This window comes from Nicotiana tabacum, chromosome 22 (assembly GCF_000715075.1).
Source record: "Nicotiana tabacum cultivar K326 chromosome 22, ASM71507v2, whole genome shotgun sequence".
NCBI classification, from domain to species: Eukaryota; Viridiplantae; Streptophyta; class Magnoliopsida; order Solanales; family Solanaceae; genus Nicotiana; species Nicotiana tabacum.
In genome coordinates this window covers 211,825,378-211,833,055 of record NC_134101.1, presented here as the reverse complement: position 1 = coordinate 211,833,055, position 7,678 = coordinate 211,825,378, and positions in this window count along the sequence as shown.

Here is a 7,678-nt window from a genome sequence, read left to right as displayed (position 1 = left end):
AGCCCTTAGTAGCAGTCATATATATGGCTTCTATCCTCGGGAGCCATCCTATAGTCCACTCGACCTGACCTGCGTTAAGAACTTTCAAGTGGGAGACCCATGCTTCAAACCCTTCTGGTGCGTTGTAATCCTTTACCCTCTCCTCGTAGCTGGCGATGAAGTTACCCGGGCTTGAACCATAACTCATGAATCTGGGATGATGGCGAGGGTGCTCGATCAACCACATTTGCAGAAGGATGCTGCAACTTTCAAAGAATTGAGCCCCTGCTTTGCATAAAGTCAATGCTCGATAAATATCTGCCAGAACCAACGAGGCAAGTGTATGATCTTCCTTGGTAGTGAGTATTTGTGCAATTCTAGCCATACGAATGTCCACCGTCCCTTTCTCATTGGGGAAAAACCATGATCCCCAAGAATGCCACAATAAATGCGAACCGGTGATGAATTTGCCAAAGGCCCTTATCTTGTTTGTTGCTCAGACCCTTTTCATGTGTTTCAAAACCAGCTGAGTGCATGAACCTGGAGTATAAGAAATGGAAAGCACAAAACCCGTTGCTCACACGCTCTTTATTCGTCTGTTTACTAATATTCAAGAGGTCAAAGAACTTGTGCACCTATGAAGCCCTTGGAAATATAAGTTGTTGCTTCCTCAAATCTAGTCCAAATTCAATGTACCCGGCCATTTCCTCCAAAGTAGGGGTGATCTCAAAATCCAAGAAACGAAAGACATTGTGGACAGGATCCCAGAAAGTTACCAAAGCCTTGATCAGATCTTCCCGTGGTTTGATCTCAAAAATGTTTATAAGAGCACCCAATTGCTTTTTCACCCATTTCTGACCATCTTCATCTAAATCATTCTACCACATACGCAAGTGAAACTGAGCCTATTCCCTAACTACTTCTGGAGGATCCTAGATGGTATTCATTTGTTCCTATGGAAGGTTAAGGTTAGGGTCGACTCTAGTGGACCTTTTGTAAACAGGTTTCCGAAAAACAAATCAAAGGACCATGATTTCTTCCTCTATATGCCAATTTTAGCCAGATGACTGTTTTTGCAAATGTGGCCCCTTCCCAATTTCACATGAATTTTGAGGTCGTGGAGGATTATTTTATGACACTTCACAAACTTGTCCGTTCTTTTACGAAAATAGCCTTTCGACAACTGAAAAATACTCAAAGGCTATCTCGGTAGGAACGGTTTAAGACATTGCCGAAGCTGGATCGGCTTATTTTGACCAAAATCCAGATTGTATTCACTTGACCACTGACTCTCTTTTCTTATTTTTTTTTCTTTTTCAAAAATAAGGCCGAACCTTATGTGGTTGCCTACGTATCCCACATCCGGTGAGAATCAGACCTGCGTAGTTCGGTCAGTTTTGACACATTTGTAAGAACACAGTGTTTGCCTCTTTTTTGGAATAACTTTTTTTTTGAAAAATTTTGGTAGAGTTTCGGGATGTTTCAAATATCGGGTTTTTAGAACTGGGTTTTATTTCTTCCCTGTATCACTCTTGGTTTTTCTCTTTGCATTATTTTCCTTAGACGGTCAACATGCAAACCGAAACAAATAAATGTTCACATAGCACATGTAAAACATCAGGATGGTTTGTTATTTCAGGCACACCTATCCTAGACAGACCCAACCCCTATGTTGAGTCTCCTAAGTCAAATGCACATGATGCAAATAAACGTTCCTACTAGGGATCCGACATGAAGTTGTGTTTTTCTAGGTTTAAGTCCTGGGATTTTGGTCTAGACTTGGGTACCCGAGTGGACAACTAGGGCCGAAGAGGGGGAGACATACCGGGAGCACTGAAGTCTACCCGGCCTTGTCGCTTGCCCAGCCTCGTTCTATTTGGTATAATTTCTACAGAAAAAGCGAGCCACGCGAATGTGTGCACCATTTTAGAAGACTCAGAGAGGTGGCGTAAGAAAACATTATATACAATTCAAACAATAATAAAGCGGTAAGCAAATAACATTTAGCACAAAAGATTCATAGAATATAGTAATATTAACAATAAATGAAGCCAAGTAAAAATCATTAACAAACTCGAATTCTTGAACCCTAAACCAGAGATTCTGGGTTCGGTCCAGCAGAGTCGCCAGAGCTGTCACACCTCCTTTTACCTACCCCGAAAGGGTATAAGGGAGTTTTTTCCAATTTAAGTGACAATCGAAACGAGATTATTATTTTAAGATCAGAGTCGCCACTTGAGATAATTTATGGTGTCCCAATTCACTGGATTAGAATCCCGAATCGAGGAAAGATTTGACTCTATTTATGTCTGCGAACACAAAAATCCGGGTAAAGAATTCTGTTAATCCAGGAGAAGGTGTTAGGCATTCTCGAGTTCCGTGGTTCTAGCACAGTCGCTTTGATCATACTTGGCTTATTAAAATTGTTTAATTTACTCATTTTTAGAACCTATGTGCTTTTACCTCTTTTAATTAAGAAAACATCTTGAAACAAGTCACGCGTACGTGTACCTGTTTGTTTGGCGTGTCAAAATCGTGTCATGCGAACGTGTCCACAATAAATGACACTTTATAATTATTAAGAAAATTTAGTCGAAGTTGCACGAACGCATACTCCGAATTAGTCTTTTTAAAATCGTAATTATGTTATGCGAACGTATACACAATCACGGTAGTATATTAAATGGGCCTAAAACAAACTACAAACATTTGTTGTTTACATCTAAATCACAAGAATTAATAGAGGGCCGTGTATTTTAAGGTTTTATCTGGCATGGTGCCCCTCAATTCCAATTTTAAAAAGGGAAATTCAGACTAAATTTTGGAGGGCCATAAGCTATTTGTGTTATCTAGTATGGCTCATCTCAAATTAATTACGACAACTAATTGAATTAATGTGATTTAAAGCCGAGACACGTGATCACTAGAGGAAGGGAAAGGGGCGTTGGGATTTCAGGAGTTGGACCGCCCCTACTTGTGAACATTAATATCAATAATTAAAAAACAAAAGCTTAACAAGGATCAGGCCCAAAACTCAGCTGGGCCCAACAACCTGATTGGCAGATGACTAGTTGGTATACATAGAACCCAGAAATGCAGCACACCCAAATGATCATTGTTTTCTAAAAGAAAAGACTAAACACTGAACAAGGATAAGAATTCACATCCCAATTTCAAATAGGATAAATTATAAACATACTACATGAAGTTCGAATCCCAATTATAACCATGCCAATGGCAATGAAAGCCTTACATAGCTTAGAGAGATTGGTAACTTGTCAAACCATAAATTCACTGTTTGAATCATAGTTCTTCAAGAACACAAATGCATCCCTTGAATTCCAAAACAAGTGATGAAAGACTAAGATATAAAAACTCAGATTAGAAATAGACCTTGACTATCTCAAAACTTTGATTGAAGATGGCAGACCAAGATATTAAAAAAAAAACTCAGGTTCTAAAACAAAAATTAAGCTAAGCCTGAGGACAAACTTAAACTGGATCTTAAAGAAAGCCAAGAAACATGTCCAAATTCCTGATGTAAGCGAGCAACCATGCATACGAATCAAGTTCAGACGCTATAGTATTGTCCCCCAGCCCGACTTGCATAAGAGATCCATATTACAATAGACTTGATAACTCATCTAATACACATTTAAAAAATCTAGAAAAGCCTGAATCACGCCATATTTATACAGTTTTGAATCCAAATCTTAAACAAAGATGAGCAACACATAATGACTGCATCCCAAAGGCTTCATCCAATTTGGCAACCAACATATGATGCACTGAATATCAGTTTTCCAGTTACATATTTTAAAAAAAACAAGAGACAGAATTTGAAGATAAAACCAAAAGAGCTAACTATGACCACAGAGACTATGGCTATGAATCACAGCCCTTGATTTCCATTTTTACTTCCCAAGTCCAACTTCTACATTAAGTAAAGTGTAGAAACATGTACCTGAAGATGGAAAGAAATAGAAGGTGAAGGATCAGCAGTAATTTAGTATAAGGCAGCAGTAGAAATAACTAGTGAAACTAGTTTCCAACCCAGAAATGCTGTGTAGTACTCCAGAAGAAAATAATTTCAATTGAACAAGAGTCTAGCAGACTTTGAACCAAACTTTTAAACTAAACTCAATCCATTTCCAACCCTAGGTGAATCAGAATTTGTTTTAAAAAAAAGATCGAAGACTTTAACATTCACAGATGAAATGCAATGGAACAATGATTATATTGGAATTTTTAGCTTTTTTTGTTTTCTGAATTTTCAACTCCTCAAATCACTCTGCCTTGAAAGGCAAGAAACATGCATTTATAGGCAAGGAAGTAGGGCAGCCTAGAAAAGTTCAGCTTTGCCATTAGGCCCTTTTCCAATTTTTGTTTTTTCCTAGATAGCCTTAGTTAAACATCTGAAAATCAACTTAAACCCACACCCAGCTTCCTAGAAGCTTCTCAAGCAGTTACCAAAAGATTATCTATGCCAATTACCCAGACTACCCTCACCTAGACTTCCCAAGTTGCCCCTGAACCCTTGTTAATATACTAGACAGACCGAATGGGACATGGGTCAATTTGACCCAACTGTTCAGCCCCAAATGAGCCGTAATAGGCCCAAAACCCAACCCTCAAGATCAAAAATCTATTCGGCCCAACTAGCAATTATCTAATTAATAAGTTGTAAACACCAAATAACACAGGACAATTAAAACTTTAGCCTAAATGATTTACTAACTACACTTAACCAAACTAACAATTTTAAAACTAATCTGATTACAACCTAACTATACTAATTAAGAACAAAACTCCAATTACTCATGCATGAATAAATAAACTCCGGAACAAATGAAGAACGATTCAAGAAGAGGAGAAGAAACAGAAAACCGAAAAACAAACGAATAACAGATTAAACCAAAAGAAGAAAAGAAGAATACCTGGAAAAAAAGCTCGGAAAATGAAAGAGGGGGCCTGGGTCTTCAAATCCTCAGATTTTCCGGCCAAATCTGATGTTAATCGTGCGCTCTTACGAAGAACACACGAATAAAATCGGATTCGACACGAAATTTCACCAAAGCTTGACTTGGAATTTCTGAGGTTCGTTTCTAATCTAAGATTCGAGGAACTAGGGCAATATTCGAGGGTAATGGAGTATGGATTTGGAAAGAGGGGAGTGAGGAGGCTATAGGGTGTGATTTTGGTGGCGTTTGGAGATGGCGCCGCCACCGGAGGACGGTGGGAAATTGTAACGACTATTAGGGTTTAGGTTTGGTCTCCGGTTGTGAGAGAGATGACTGAGCTGGGGGGGAAGATTCAGACCTATAAATATTTACGGGAACCCAGTTCCCGTCCGTTGGATTAGGAACGATTAACGACTCAGATCAAAGCTTAACGAAATGACGTCGTTTTGATTTAAGGGGGAGCCTGGACCGGGTCCGAGTGGTTTTGGGCCGGGTAAGGGTGATGGGTATTGTTTTGGGCTTCAAATTAATGGCCCAGATCTGATTCTTGTCTTATTTTATTCCCCTTTTCCTTTTCAATTCAATTTTCCAAAATTCTTTTTAAATTAAAATTTAAAAATAAAACATAAATTAATACCTAATCAAATAATCCTTATCAAATTAAATTAATTAACTCTAAATAATTATCACAACTATTTAATTCCCAAATTAAAGTAAGCGACAAAATTCAAATGCACAAAATAAACTATTTTTGTGATTTTTTTATAAAGCAACTTAATTAATTAATTAATCCCAAAATGTCAAACTAAATCCTAAATGCCAATGTACGTATTTTTGTATTTTTCATTAGTTAAATAAAATAGACATGCACAGACAGATGCAAACATTTAACATAAAATGCCACGAAAATCCATAAAATTGCAAATAATGAAAAGAAATTATTTTGTTTTGAAATTATGGGAGTGGTTCATATAGGTCAAAAATCACGTGCTCACACAGGTCTGGTTGTTGGAACATCTCCAAAAGGGATAATACCGTCAAGAATTTCCGCGAAGGCCGTGGAATGATCACATAGCCTTCCATCATCCCAAAAGGATGAACTATATTCTAGACATGTTTACTCAGCCAGAGGACGATGTGGGATGGGTACAACTTTTCAAAAATTTGACTGAGGATCAAGTCCAGTAGATGTTCAAGTGGTTCCCTACCGATTAATTCATCATCAAATCCAGGGATTTTACACACTTGGTGTTGATCGGGTTGAGGGGCATATACCCTTACGCTCCTCTCAGAGTTATGAGACAAGCAGGCAGGAGACAAATCATACCACGGGTTGCTAAAATGTGTCACTTCATAGCCGATTTCTAAGGTGACACAATCCCATATAAGAATGAAGTGCAACATATGTAGACCTTAAAGATTATTGTGGAAAAAGATACTATTGAACCAGACCGATATCACGCGGGCCACTCATACCTTTACCCTTCGTGGTTGGAGAACAACATAACTGGGGTCATTGAGCCAAGGACTGGGCCAGGAAACAGGGTCATAGACGAGGTAGCTAAAGCTGAGGTAAAGTACAACAAGCTGCGGAAGAGAGTTCGAGAGTCTGAAGCCGAGCATATGGCACAACACAAGGCTGACATGAAGATGATTAATGAATGGAAAGAAAGAGTCACTAAATCCAGCGAGAGGCAAAGAGCCGCTAAATCCAGCGAGAGGATAGAATACCTGCAGTACAGTTTAATGGAGTTGGAAGGGAAAATGAGGAAAAGGGTCACTGACTGCCAAAATGCTGAAGGAAACGAAGGAGGGCATCTTGCAAGGGCATTCCTGCTACTGAACCTGCGCGAGTTGGGAGAGTTGATCGACAAGAGCATCCAGTCTAAAGAGGGTCCTTCTGGGACCAAGTAGATTAGCTTTATTTTCTTTCCTTTCAAATGTAATAAGGCCAAGAGCCATTAGTGACATTATCTTATTTAGTTTCATTTTGGTTCGTTTACTTTTACTTTAATGAAATGAGGCAATTATTGGCACCAAATTTCTCCAAATTTATTTGTCGCCAGGCCTACCTCGGGCACAACGAGGCTCCCAAATTAGGACACGGATTTATATTCCCGCAATTTGTGTTTAAATATTGCAAACATTTCAGAATCCTTACTGACTTGTTTACCTTTTCGTTTTTCTTTATTTCTTATTCCCATCCCCTAAGGTTGGTTCGCTCATACTGGCATCGTCAGCATATCACACCAGATCTAGAGGCCCTCCACCCCCTCCTCCTATAAGTAATACAAAAGGCAAAGGAAAAGCAAACATGGATGACTTAAGTGGTATTCGAAAGGATAATGCTGAAAACGCAGAAGCTTCAGATGATCGGAGTACCCCGGCACCAAATGATCTAGTCTTGAGGTTGGAACAAAAGATATTAGAACTACAGAGAGAACTTGAGCAGGTCCGCAACTTGGAGAACTTGTCACTCACCTTGAATGTCCCTGACGTCAACCAACAAAACACCAAGAACCCAGCACCTCACCAAAACACACCAAACCAACATCCGCAAAACCCTCCTGCACCGCATCAATATGCAACCCCACCCCAAAATCTCAATCCCCTACCAATACCAACTCCGCCACAACACCACCATCAACCAATTAATTACCTACCAACCGCCACTTATCATACTCCCAGAATACCCCACAACCCATTCCTGACCCTCAAAACTCTACTAATGACCACCA